This window comes from Cygnus olor, chromosome 2 (genome assembly GCF_009769625.2).
Source record: "Cygnus olor isolate bCygOlo1 chromosome 2, bCygOlo1.pri.v2, whole genome shotgun sequence".
Classification (NCBI taxonomy): Eukaryota; Metazoa; Chordata; class Aves; order Anseriformes; family Anatidae; genus Cygnus; species Cygnus olor.
Genome location: NC_049170.1, coordinates 31,126,018 through 31,140,150, shown reverse-complemented (window position 1 = coordinate 31,140,150; position 14,133 = coordinate 31,126,018). Strand labels below are relative to the sequence as shown.

The following is a 14,133-nucleotide window of genomic DNA, read 5'->3' as shown; positions in this document are numbered from 1 at the left end:
TATGACCAAAATTGAGCAGAAAGCAGCAATCCCATTTCACAGAGTATTTTGAGATTTCTGAATTTATTTTTATTCACACAAAACTAAATTTAGACATCCCCTTTGAACTAGATGTGCTGGTCTTCAATTTTACTTGAAGTCTATACTCAGAGGAAGCACTCTGAAAAATGGTGCTGGTATCATGGTGTTATTCAAACACTTAGAATAGCTTTGGGCAGAATAGTCAAAAAAGCTTCACTGCACTCAAGTTTCCAAAAAATACAGTGTTTTCTCAAAATGGAAGCCTTCAGAAATGAATAAGATTTGCTTAGTTGTCTTTTGGTAGAACAGAAGAGAGAAAAACATTTGTGGTCTGGGTTGGGAAGGAGAGATGGTTCCAACTCAGGTTGGTTTTCTTTATTTGTTTGTTTGTTTGGTTTTCCATATGGAAGAAGAACTATTTATGTCAGAACAAGAATTGGAACCTCTGATGCCCAAGGCTTTGTAACAACCACCAAGTGAGAGATAGTTGGATTCCCCCAGCATAAATCTGCCACACTCGCACAATTTTTACAAGTATTGTTTTCATTCCAGTATGGAAAAGGCTTTCATGTTTAGTTAAAAATAAAATAAAATAAATAAAATAAAATAAAATTAAATTAAAATAAAATAAAATAAATAAAATAAAACAAAATAAAATGTAATGAAGTTGGTCTGAAATCATTAGGAGTCTGGAAGGTCTGGAAGACTTAGGAAGCCCCATCTCCTAGGTAATTCTGACTGCCCTGAACACTAGGGGAGAGGGAGTGAGGACCTTCCAGCTCTGTTTTTTGGCTCCCTGATTTGGCTGGCGATGCATCTGCTGGGTTGTATGTAAAAACAGTTGAACAGGAGACCAGGGCCTACTCCAGAATCTGCATGGTATCTGGCACGATATTGACAGATGGGGAATTATAACTACATTGATATAGAGCTCTCTGTCTGTATGCATACATACATACATGTGTGTATATATATATATATATATATATATAAACTTTAACTGTTCAATTTTGACAAATCCCAACTAAAGAAAAAAAAAATCCTTCTGAAGTTCTCTCACTTTGTGGCTGACCAGTCTTCTGCCTAACTTAGTTTGAATCACAGAGTGTAAGAAATGCTAAATAGCCTGCTTGCATTGGTAACTTATTCCAGAAAGACTGTAGAATGTGTATGTTTTACTAGTCTACACTCTTCTAGATGAACTATTCACTTCTGCTCTCTGCAAGCATGCAGTCACATGGTTCAAACAAAACAAGTTTTTTCCCTCCTTTTTTAGTAATAACAAAATGTTGACATTTGACACATAAGTTGTACTAGTAACAAGGAAGCTGAATGTGTGTGTTTTTGAAAAGCACCAGTTTTGCTTTTCCCTCTCTTTGGGAACCTCCCTGAAAATTTGACTTAGTTCCAATTTCTTCAACAATTGGCCAACACATAATTCCCAAATTTCCCCTTCTATTTCTCCTCACTGAGCCATATTCTACTCTCCCTGACATGTCTTCTATCTTTTCTGGGAATCTTTATACAGACCATAATAATCTTAGTATTTTCAAGTTGAAGATCAATAGTAGCCTTTCATCTGCCAGTCTGTGATCCTCAGCTCTTTTTTTTCTTTTTTTTTTCTGCTTAACACCAATGTTAGTCAACCTTCTTCTTTCTCAGTCTGCAGCTGAGTTTTTATTTACATGCATCCCACACATCCAGATCCCTGTGTATTGTTTCTCTCTGCTCAGTCTTCAGCCTGCATCCCTTTTCCTTCAGGCCCCACTGCCAAGATTCAGGTTCATACTGTGCTTATCTTATATCCTAACTGTTTACCCCTCCACACTATGCCATGAAATCATTACATATAGTCCTGAGAAATCCTTCCTATACTTTTCCTGACCACTCAAGAGGAGCAGAAATCAGTATGAAGATGTGAAATTCAAGCTCTTCTTTTCCATACTCTGCATTTTTCTCATTCAGCTATCTTTTTACCGTATCCCAAAATCCCTTCTAAGCAATTTTACAGAGGTTGCCCTTTTAGATATTTCATTCACATTTTAAAGTCTTTTCATCACAAAATATCCAATTATACTGCTGTAAAGTATTTAGTGATTTTTCTGCTTATCTTATATCATTGGTCTGTTTAAACAGTGCTGCTAAATTCTTGCAGAGATAAGATTTTTATTATATTTTGGCACAGCCAATAATATGCATAGAGAGCTCTGTTTATATAGAACTCCAGTGTTTAATTCTCAGTTATCAAGCTGTATCCCTCTCTGCATCCAACAGAGACTCCCTGTAGCAAACACTTTTACCAATAGCCAAAAACCTTTCTCTGTTCTTTCTTTTTGAATACCCTGAAAGGAATATGTGAATTAGCTATATCACACACACTTTTAAAAACTGGAATGACATTGTTCTTTAGCAATTACACCATCCGGTAAAATGACATATGAGACCATGTCATTTCAACTCCCCAAAGCAATAATGGTTTACGCCTGCTCAACTGTTATGCTTCGTGGCCTTAATTCCTAGGCAGAACTTCTGGAATCTGCTTTCTGAGATTAGCAGTGCCCTCTCCCCTGATTTAAAAAAAATAAAATAATAATTGCAAAGGCACATGTACCAGCTTCCAGTTTATAAGAGTTCATTATTTGAAATCCCCTGAGCACCTCCAATTAGAAAACAACTTTTTGACTTAATATCCTTCAATTGTTAAAAACTTGCGTCACTCAGAGATCACAGTGAAACGTAAAGGTCCCAGCACATTGGCACTTGATTGTGAGGGGATGTGATTGTTCCACATTTAGACTGGAAAGGGTTAGGAACTCCGCTTCCCAATGTGCTTAATGAATGAAAGGAAAATTGGACCCTTGAGCCAGAGGCAATGACCTAACTGAGTGAAAAATGTTTGCAGGTTAACAAGGGCAACTGTTCCTTGCAATAATTCCCACTGGAGGTGAATGACAAAAAAGGCCAATAAACCTCAGAATTTGGATTATTTATTAACCTGTTTTCTTCCTAGAAGAAAAGACCTTACTGTAGATCTTGGGAGACAGAAGTGAAAAAACTGTCCTTTTACCGAGCACAAATTAATGACCAGTGTGCATGTGCACTGCTTAAAAAGACTAAGATGTCCAATATTTTGAATTGTGCTGTCTGTGATCAGCCAGATCTTAAAAAAGCATCTTCACTGGGACTGAAACAAGTACAGGATAAATAAAATTCTAATTAAATTACTCTAATTTAAGCCATATTAAAACAAAATGTAACTGGAAATGACATATAAGTATTGTTGACACTGAATCAGAGAAACATATTTTATATCTTGGCTTTACAAGTATCGTTGTCTAACATGTTGACACAGTAAATCTATAGCTTTCCTACAAATACGCAGAAAGTAGGTGGGACAGTCAACTGTGCTAGTGCAGACTGTAGCGTTTCTTGTTGGAAGTCACGGAATTCACTTCTCCTCCCAAAGAGCAGACTTGGTTTCCAGTCTAAATCATTTGTCATAAAGTAATGGAAAGAATCCTGTTGTCTTCACTGAGATCAGGTCTGGAGACTAACAAAGAGGCAATGGAAAAAAAAAAAAAAAAAGGAGGGTAAACACAGAACAATTCAAGAAAGGCCTTAAGGCTAGCGATGACCAGTAGAGCAGCTGTCAAACTACCTTTACAAAAACTCTAAGTGATTACTTTTCAGGAAACAATGTAGACTAGTCAGGAGAGACTTGAAGGGTATGATCCAAAGTTGAGCTGTTTCACTGGGCTTTGTATTGTATTAGTCCCTAACAGAATATACAAATAACGTATTGCTTCCTGTATTTGAAGTGCCAAAAATGAGACAGTTGCAAGCATTCTGCAAACCATATGTCTGAGTCAGTCTGAGACTCAGCAAAAGGAAGGAATATGCATTTGCATACTGCAACTGTCTCTGCAACTTAGATATAATACACATAATACACAGATATATTTTCAGTAGTGGGAACAGGGATTTTCACGTTAATGCAACCATGTGTTCTTCAAAATGTTCTTTCCTTACCTGACTGTGTACCTGCAAATGAAAAGGTGAATACCGTATTTATCTCTTGCTTTTCTCTCTGAATAACAGAACATCCTTCCTGTTCAGACCCGTTCCTGAAAATGTATAATTAAATCTGTATGATCTGTATGATTGCAAATCTCATTGACTTCAAATGTCTAGACATTTCATTTTTGATTATTAATTGTTAGCAAAAGAAAGTATTTGAGAGAAGCAGAGCTCTGCTTTCTATCCCAGTGACTCTTAAATAACACAGGTCATGGTACTTTTGTAAGAAGACAGTTGAGTTCTTATCTGCTTTCTTGTATGGATACAGAAAGAAAATATATTTTAAGTATGAATTTTATTTCTATTAAATCCAATTAGTTTAAAATACATTGTGTTCCAGCACTAACAGTGCTTAAATTATTTATTTTACATATTATTTGGCCTACTTAATTATCCTTAACTTGATTTTTAAGTTGAACTTGCCTTTTGTGCAGCAGCTATGAGTGAGGAACTAGTAGTGTGTACACTGACTTTTGCTTGATTGGTATTCTGTATGCACTTTTTTGCCCCCTTAACTAAAACACTAAGCACCTAAATTCTTAATAGCCTCTTAAGAATTAAAAAAGGTTGCAGAGTATTTGTTATAGACTGTAGGATTTAAAAGTAGACAATTCAAACAATTGAAAATGGTTTTGTAAATAACTGAGCATGTAATAGGAGAGGTAAGTATGGTAGTAATAGGGAACAATGGGTGATTTAGACCTGGGCAGAAATTCATGTGTGAAAGCTCAAATTTAAGCATGTCTGTAAGACTAAACTATAGACACAGTGCAGTCCCTGCAAAATGTCAGATATGTTGAGTGGGTATCTGTGGCTGAGTTGAACCCACCATGACTGATGAGTCCACGGCTCATGTTGACATCTTCTTGTAGACATCTGTTCTGTTCTGCAGGGTTTCATCTATAGGGAATGAATTGCTTGCAGGAAGGCATCATTAGTTTTGCTGTGTTTTTCTTGTCACAGAGAAGAGAAGACAACAGTTATCGATAATCTTTGATGGCTATTCCCAAGTACTGTACAAGCGTAGTATAGAAATTGTTGTTTATATTTCAGTCATCAGAAATGTCTCTGTATACTTTAGGCAGATAAGACTCGAGCTTTCACTGCTGAGTTCAACACCTGAGCTAAATTGAGAGTCTCTTCAACAGTGTAATAAGATCTGCTGACTTCAGGAGTCAGGGGCCAGCTCGAAATATAAAGAAGACTTATTTGAGAGTAGCTACCTAAGAGCACCTGGCAGTGTGGCTCATGGTGATTCATGTTTCTCAGGTCCAGTCTTCACCTTAATCTCTAGCCCTACTGAACTAGTAGGGATTAAACCCTTTTCTCACAGCTTGAGGTCTGGTTCAACTATAGGAAAGTCTTCCCACCATGGAATTGTAGATACTGAATTTCTTCTTTTAAGATCTGTAGAGACATATTTCTAATTTAGATGGCCTGAATATTGCAGTTGAGGAACCCTTATTGTATCCTCTTTGTGCAGAGCTGGTGCTCCTAAGTTGTGTACCTAAAGCTTTTATCTTGTGTATGTCTGGACAAGCCAGATGCACTTCTAATTGCAAGAGGAAATTAAGTGAAAACTTGTGCATTGTTGCTGAACATTAGCTGTTTTTGGATAATGCCCTCAATAATATGCTTTAACTTTTGGCTTTTGGTTGGTCCTGAAGATGTCAGGTGGTTGGGCTAGATGATCTTTGAATGTTTCTTCCAACTGATCTACTCTACTCTACTCTACTCTGTTCTGTTCTGTTCTGTTCTAGTTTTCTCTTTTATCTCTTTATTGAATATTATAGGAAACTACCAAAGTCTGCATGCTGAATACATATATCTATGTATATATATTTAAAAGAGGGAAAAATCAAAATAATTATGAGAAAATAAAAAATAATAAAAAGAGAGGAGGGAAACTGGTGGGTAATATTTAGATTAATGGAAAAATACTTCTTTGGGAAAGTAGCCAAATTACTAACTATAAAAGGGTGGGAAGAAAAACTTTTGGTACCATGAAAAAGTCATGAGTGAGTAGGAGGTCAGAACTACAGTGACTTGTAATTCTGCCCAGTTTGTATTAAACCTAGATATGAACTCTTGAACTTGATTTTCCTCTACCTTTCTAGTTTTGGATATTAGTAAGGCAGTATTCGTCATGAAATATCACTTTCCTTCTGAGTTATATGGGATATTGGTGACTCAGCTTTATTGTTCAGAGACTTGAAAAGCTTGCTGTTCTCAGTTATCATTCATAGTTCTTTATACTTATAGATTTCTGTTTGTAATTTAGGTTCCTCTAAGACATACACATATTGTTTTGGGGTTTTAAAAATATAATTTTCTTATTAAAATTCTTTAATAGGATTAGACATTTTTCTCAAATTCTAAACAGGATAAAAGTAAGCTGCAGTTAAAAAGTCAAACAATTTAATAAAGATTTTGGACACGAACTATTTGTTTAATTTCAGAGTATAAGCTCTGTTTTAGTCTTTAGCTCAGTTTCTGTAGGTAACTATGCTACTGCTTTTGGATGTTCTGCAGAAGAAAAAAATATGGGCACATATTGTAGTTTCAAAACATAATCCATGCATAGTAATGTGTTTTGTTTTGTTTTGTTTTGTTTTCCAACAAAAAAGAAATATTATTTCTTTACTGGATACTTTTCCTAGGCAAAGAGTTTGTAACCTGAATAGTTCATGAAAGTTCACTAACACAAAATTCCATAAAGGTGTTATAATGTCTTTAAAAGCGTACTTATACACCAGTTGTTTCATACAATATTTGTAAACCTAAAAAATGTTACTTTATGTTCTTGCATTCATTTCATCATTGGCTATGATCTTGTCTCATAAATAAGCAAGGTTGGGTCTTGTCAGTTCTTGGATAGGAGGTCTCCAAGGAAAACCCAGATGGTGCAGGCACTGATAATGATTCAGCAGAAGGACGACCACCTACTGTGCTAGTACTCATTTTTCTTTTGGATTGAGAGAATTGTGTTTGGAAGAATGTTGCTGGCTTTTTTTCTTTTTTTTTTTTTTCTGAGGTTAAAAATTAAGAACCTTACCAAGAAAAAGTATTTCAAGTACTAATACAATCACACCTTATATAAAAGTACAGAATTGTTTCAAATATTGCCATCTGAAATCAGAAAACTATTGAGTTCACTGAAAATGTCTTTTTCCTTTTTTTTTTCTTCCACTATTTTCTCATTCTGTGCCTAATCATCCCTTGTCCCCATGAACTATTCACTGATAGCTAAAAAAAAAAAAAAAAAAAAAAAAAAAAAGGAGAGAGATTTTTTATCCGGTATTTTCTCTAAACTTTTGTAAAAAATCTCTACACTAAAAAAGCACATGGTTACAACAAACACTGGGAATTCCCTCAGCTGGGAATTTGTAAATTGGTTCTTATCTAATTATTCCCTTTTACAGCATAGTATGGATAAAATGTTAAAATAAATTCTGTTATGTATTATTTCATTGAAAAATGTCATCCTGTCTTGTGCCTCTCTTCCTCTCTGCGGGGTAGAATACCTGGTTACACATACTTCTTTGGCGGATCACAGATAGGTGCAGTCACCATGCGGTGCTACCTGAAAACCTTGGGCCAGGTGCACTGTGGCAAGTGAAGCATTATTTGCTGTCTGACATCTCAGTAGTGTGTATATTCTCTTTACTGCCTCTTGAGGTGGTAAATTACTATTACAATGAAGCATGACATTTTTTTTTCCCCTTTAAAAATTCTTTGTAAAAACAAATCATTTGCTGATGGCCTGGTTTCAGCTGGGATAATTTTCTTCACTGTAGCTGATATGGTGACATGTTTAGGATGAAAATAATGTTGATAACACACTATTTTAGTTTTTACTGAGCAGTGCGTGCACTGAGTCAAGGACGTTTCGGCTTCTCATACTGCCCCGCCAGCATGTAGGGTGGGGATGCACAAGAAGCTGGGAGGGGACACAGCCAGGACAACTGACCCAAACTGACTAAAGGGATGTCCCACACCATATGGTGTAATGCTGAACAATAAAACCAGGGGTACTTTTCCATGGGGACTACTGTTTCCTGGGGACAGGATGGGCATTGTTTGGCTGGTGGTAAACAATTACAATGTGCATCAGAATGTGTATGCACATTTTTCTTTCTTTCATGAATTCATTCATTCATTCATTTACTTACTTACTTTTCTTTCCTATTAGACCATTCTGATCTCAACCCACTAGTTTTACTTATTTTCCGATTCCCTCCCAATTCCCAGTATCAGTGAATGGCTGTGTGGTGCTTAGCTGCATGCCAGGCTAAACCACTAGAACAGAACAAAGACATTTTTCAAAAATCAAGAATTCATGAAAATCGAGAAGAATTTGAGCCCAAAGATTGGATAAAAAGCAGTTAAAGTAGAAATAAAGTGCAAACAGTTCTGATACTGTTCTGTCCACATGAAACTTCTCATTAGACAAGTTCAGGGCAGAAAATACAGATAATTTTGTACAGCATGTTTGTTGAATGTTGCCTTTCACCCTAGACAGGACTGTAATTTAAGACTGAGCAAAGAGATGCGTATGCAAATAAAAATCTAGACTTCCTCGCAGCTAAATTCTGAATGATATAATTGTGAAGTTTGTATGAAGATTAGAACTACTTTCAATACCTAGAAGCTTTCAGTTTTAGAAACAAATCTCTTTGGCATTAACAACTGACCAATTTACTCATTTTGTGACAGCATGCTCCCCCCTTTGGTCTGGCCATTGTCTTGCTCAAATACTGCCTGCTGTGCCTGAAGCCTTGGTCCTGAAGATAGAGCCAGTGTCCTGGCTACACTCAAAGCCTTCTTCACACAGATAGTGACCACAATATCAGCTCAAACTGGATGCTGGAGAAACTGAGACAAACATCTTAGAAGCTGAGGACCAATGAAGCAAGCACCAAAAAAAACCAACAGTATGAGTATTAGCCCATCATCTTACCCCATAAACAGTGAGCAGGCCAAGAGCTCTTTCAGCTCCTCTGCATAGCAGTTGGCTGCATGACAGTATATTCCCTTGAGCAGGGATGCCTCTCAAGGTCAAGCCTGCTGCAGAGATCCCTTACTCCTTGTGACAGATTTCTTGCCACAACAGATCTTCACTAAGATCCTCAGCTTGCTAAACTTTGTAAGCTTCACTAAGATTATATATTACATTGATTGTGCACATATGATCCTCAAACCTTTAGACCTAAACCATTGACCAAGTCTGGGACTAGGACTCAGCCATACCTAGTCTTCTTACCTCTTTGGTTCAAGGAGTTTAGAAAGCAAGGGGGTCCACTCCAAACCTCATGACTCAATGGGAAGGTCTCCCCAACACATCTGACTTACGCTGTCCTCTATGCAGTAAATAATCAAGTGTACCATGCCATCTTGAACCTTGTTAAGTTGTTGTCTTATTTACAAATAAGCTTTGTTCGATCACTACAATATATCAATACATATATCGCTCATATGAGTGAATTATATAATTTCATGCATGGCATCTATAAATAAAGTTTTTTGCCTTTTTTTTTTTGTTTTTGTTGGTTGGTTGGTTGTTTTTTGTATTTTTTTTCGCTGGGACAGGGTTTGCCTTTTAGTCATGGACACCAGTTGCTGCCAATGTTCTGTGTCAGAGACTGTACACTGGAGTAAAATCTCACATGCTATCTCAAATATACAATCTATAGTGGGTTCATTGAACTTGGTCTTAATTCATAAAATCATAGAATGGTTTAGGTTAGAAGGGACCTTGAAGATTTTCTATGTTCAATCTGCCTGCCATAGGCAGGCACACCTTCCACAAGTCCAGGTTTCTTAAAGCCCCATCTAACCTGGTGTTGAATACTTACAGAGATGGGGCAGCCACAACTTCTCTGGGCAACCTGTTCCTGTGCCTCTCCACCTTCATAGTAAAGATTTTTTTCCTAACATCTAATCTAATCTACCCTCTTTCAGATTAAAGCCATTACTCCTTTTCCTATTATTACATGCCCTTGTAAAAAGTCCCTCTTCATCTTTCTTGTAGCCCCCCTTTAGGTACTGGAAGGCTGCAATGAGGTCTCCCTGAAGCCTTCTCTCCAGGCTGGACAACCTCAGCTCTCTCAGCCTGTCTTCATAGGAGAGGTGCTACAGGCCTCTGATCATCCTTGTGGCACTCCTATGGACTTGCTCCAACAGGTTCATGCCTTCTTATGCTGGAGTCCTCAGAGCTGAATGCAGTACTCAAGGTGGGGTCTCATGAGAGTGGAGTAGAGGGAGACAATTGCCTCCCTGATCTGTCTGGCCACGCTTCCTTTGATGCAGCCCAGGGTACAGTTGGCTGTAAACATGCACTGCTGGCTTATGTTGAGTCTCTTATCAACCAACACCCCCAAGTCCTTCTCCTCAGGGCTATTCTCAATCCATTCTCTGACCAGCCTCTATTATGTAGGGATTGCCCTGACCTAGGTGTAAGACTTAACCTTGTTGAACCTCATGAGGTTATCTTCATAAACACAAAACAGCTTTTAATTAAAATAATATTTTAAGGAAAGTCACAAACAAATTACATGGCCTGAAGGTACAAACAAGAAATCAGGACGAAGTATGGGATAACTATGAAAAATAGTAATGTGAAAGTCTCTACTCACCTTAGGATTTCTCATAGACTGGGGGAGAGGAAAGAGGAGGAAAAGGGGAATAATTACTTTAATGACTTTTGCTCATAGTTTCTAAAAGTTAGAGGTAGAAATTCAGAAAATATATTTTCATCTTCGTGCAGGTGTTATGAAAACTTTGCTGTTTGATCTGAAGGATGGTATCATCTTTAGGTTTCCAAGAATTCATGTTCAAAACTAATGTGGGTTCACAGAAAGCAAAATCAGAAATCTTATTTATATTTCTAATGCTTCACTTTTAGTAGCAATGTTTACACGGATGTTAGGAATATTCTTGTTACACTGTTGAATAGTGTAAACAATATTTACAGCATTAGACTTGAGTAAATGTACCTCTGTTTTCATTGTATGCCCTCTGAAAATGTATCAGGGAAAGTACTGGCTTAGACTTGACACAAGGTCTATTTTTGGTGGAGACAATACAGTAGAGTGTATTTAGGAATAATACTGGGTTTCTGCTCACCATCAATAACAGTGGTCACAGCCATTGTTAAGACTATAGCAAATAAGACTACTGTTTATCTTCCACAACAACTTTATAGGATGCCAGAGATACCTCAGAGTCAGGCAGGGAAAGGGCTAAGATGAAGGAATGGAGCATTAAGGGAAGAGGTGTTTGTTTTTCAGAGGATGTTTTCTTCCAGGGTCTTGAATTCCTGGTTGTCATAATTTCTTCTTCGACAGCAAATGAAACCCTAACACAAAAACTCCTCTGGCTGTTAGCTCCTCCAATAACTACCGATGTCTGGAGTCTACGAAGGATCTCAGTGTTCCAACCCTGGTGTTAATTATGTGCATATTAATCTAATACCTACTGATAGAATTTCATTTTTCTTCTGATTTTCTAGCTTGCATTTTAAAGAGAAAATCGTATATGCACAAGCAATTTAGGAGAATATTAACGTGGTCTTGAAATTTTTAAAATGTTGGTTATGCCAGAACTGTGTCTGCAGACAATTTATGGTAATACCTAGCAATTTCAAAGATTTCCTTTGGTAGCAGGGGAGGAAAAGGTCCTTTGATGATGATGTCTATTTTTTTTCCTTCCTTTTCAGAATACAATGCTTTGATATTTCTTGTAATCTTGTTTCTTATTTTGAAATAAATAAAATAATAAATAAAAATAATAAATAATAATAATAAATAATATTAAGTACTACATTAAAAACTACAAACAGTTGAAATCACAAAACCAGATTAGCTTCAGAAAGCTTATTTTTTAACAGATTAGTGGGGTTTGTTCAACATTTCTTAACTGCAGAATTTCCTGTGGAGTGCACAGAGATAACCTGAATCCTTTTGGCATCTCTATGAAATGTTTTGCTTGCATTTTTATCTCCTATTTTAGCAGAAAAAAAAAAATCAGCATCCAGGGTGAACTCATTAAGTGTTGAATCAGAATTTTGTAGCAATGGGAATTCTTCTTGCTTCTTGCAGAGCCTGGAGGGTGTGCTCAGGGACTGCAGAAAGTGGAAAGATGATCTTGCATGTACAGCAGCTCCATGATGCTCTGATGATCTGGGTTCTCTCTGTACCTCTGCTTCCTGCAGGTGGTGCCAGGTGACTCTATTAAAACTGGCTTCTCAGAGGCAGTCAGAAATTTTGCATCATTTGCTTTCTGTGTGTCTGGTGGCAGAGGACCAAGTTGCAGAACTACTCGACACCCAAAATTGTACCTAAACGGAATGGGGAACAGTCACTTTACATGCAATAGCGTAGTTGCTGTGATAAAATTAAAAATAATAAAAAATTATGCTGACATGACTGAAATTTGTCTGCCAGTTCTAGCTGATGTTTACAATTGTTACTTCTGAATAGGAATGTGGATTATGATTTCCCCTTAACTTATAGGGATATTATTGTAATTTGTGCCTGACTGAAATATTAACAAATTACTGTTATTATGAATTCTGAGAGAATCAACATAGATTCCTTGTTCAGAATAAACCTAAGTTGTGTTCCAAAAATGTGACATGAAGTCACACCATGAATTACATAGATAAAACCCTAAGAAAATACAGCACGGGACCACCTAGTGAAAGAGAGTATTTGTCATGTATAGAATTAAGGGGACTGAATTAATATTGCTCAGGCAGCAATATTAGAAGTATGTATTTTCAATACTGTGAGACTTCAGTGTGTTTTAACTGTAAGGATGTATTCAAGTGCATGATTGCATGTGTACAGTATGTTGAATAGGATGTTTCATTAAAATATTTTTGGTTCATACAATGCTTTATTTATATCTCTTTGAAGCTGAATGCAACTGGAATAAACTTTGTGTCTTGTGCACATTTTCCCCTTTTCAATGCTAGTTTTTCTTTTTATATTTATCATCAAACTATGAGGGTATTTAAGGACTGTTAAAGGCAGTCTCCAAGTGAATAGTTCTTATTCCACAATCCTAATAAACTGGGAGTAATCCACACTTGCAGTCTCCTAAACTGGAATTCACTGTGCAAATTTATTACTTTAAGACGTATCTAGCTCAAATACAAGCTTTTCTAAAATGCTCGGTTTTGATTCCACATTTGTCAAGGCTAATGACACTTGCGATTTTTTTTGAAATGAGACTGTCATTGTAGAGTCAGCAGAGGGGCTGGCTTATTCCAAAAACACATTGATGTAAAAGGAAATTGGGATGGATTGAAAGCTCTGAATGGAGGGAGTAAGCAGACATACTGTATATTGTGGCTCTCAGATTCTCTCTTCCTTTGTTTTGTTTTCTTGGTAATACGTCCTCACATCTCTCACCAGAAACAGGTCTATAAGATGGCAAGAATTTTCAAAATCAATTAAAGACTCTGAATATGTCAGGTTCCGAGTGTTGAGCAGGAAACCTTAAAGTTGTCTAGTATGCAGAAAGTGCTCAACAACTCTCTTATGAAACCCTGTTTCCTTTGAGCAAGGCCCATAATATTATTGATCAACTTGGAACATACAGATCAGTCTCCTTCCCCAACAGGGAAAATAAATAAATAAATAAATAAATAAATAAATAAATAAATAAGCTGGGTGAAATTGCTATTTCTTATCATGAACATCAGTGCTTGGTGAGTTTTTCCTGCCTTCAGTGTCTTCCACCAGTGATGCATGAGTGTGATTAAATAAGTTCTGAACTCCTTTGGAATATGGCCATGGTTTAAACTGTTCAGTGTCTACTGAGTAGGATCAGACTGCGTGCTACCTCCAGTTCAGCCCCCTTTCTCGACCCAGTGTTCCCTCCTGGACTCTGTGGTTTCCTTTCTGCAGAGAGCACCTCTCCATATTGCATTGCTTAGTTGCTTCTGAATTTGTATGCAATATGATGCGAGGTAGCAGATTCCCTGGCCCTCACTTCTCTTGTGGGTAATGTAATTTTATAACCTTAAAA

The 14,133-nt window shown here is 36.9% G+C and overlaps 1 long non-coding RNA gene across 1 annotated transcript in view; it reads left to right on the top strand.

Annotated features, from left to right (window-relative positions):
• LOC121065462 overlaps positions 1-13,058 on the top strand; it is a 53,621-nt gene extending 40,563 nt beyond the window's left edge. The window contains exon 5 of the long non-coding RNA XR_005817078.1: positions 12,198-13,058. This is a non-coding gene — a long non-coding RNA (uncharacterized LOC121065462). The remainder of the gene's footprint in view (positions 1-12,197) is intronic.
• Positions 13,059-14,133: the final 1,075 nt, after the last annotated feature.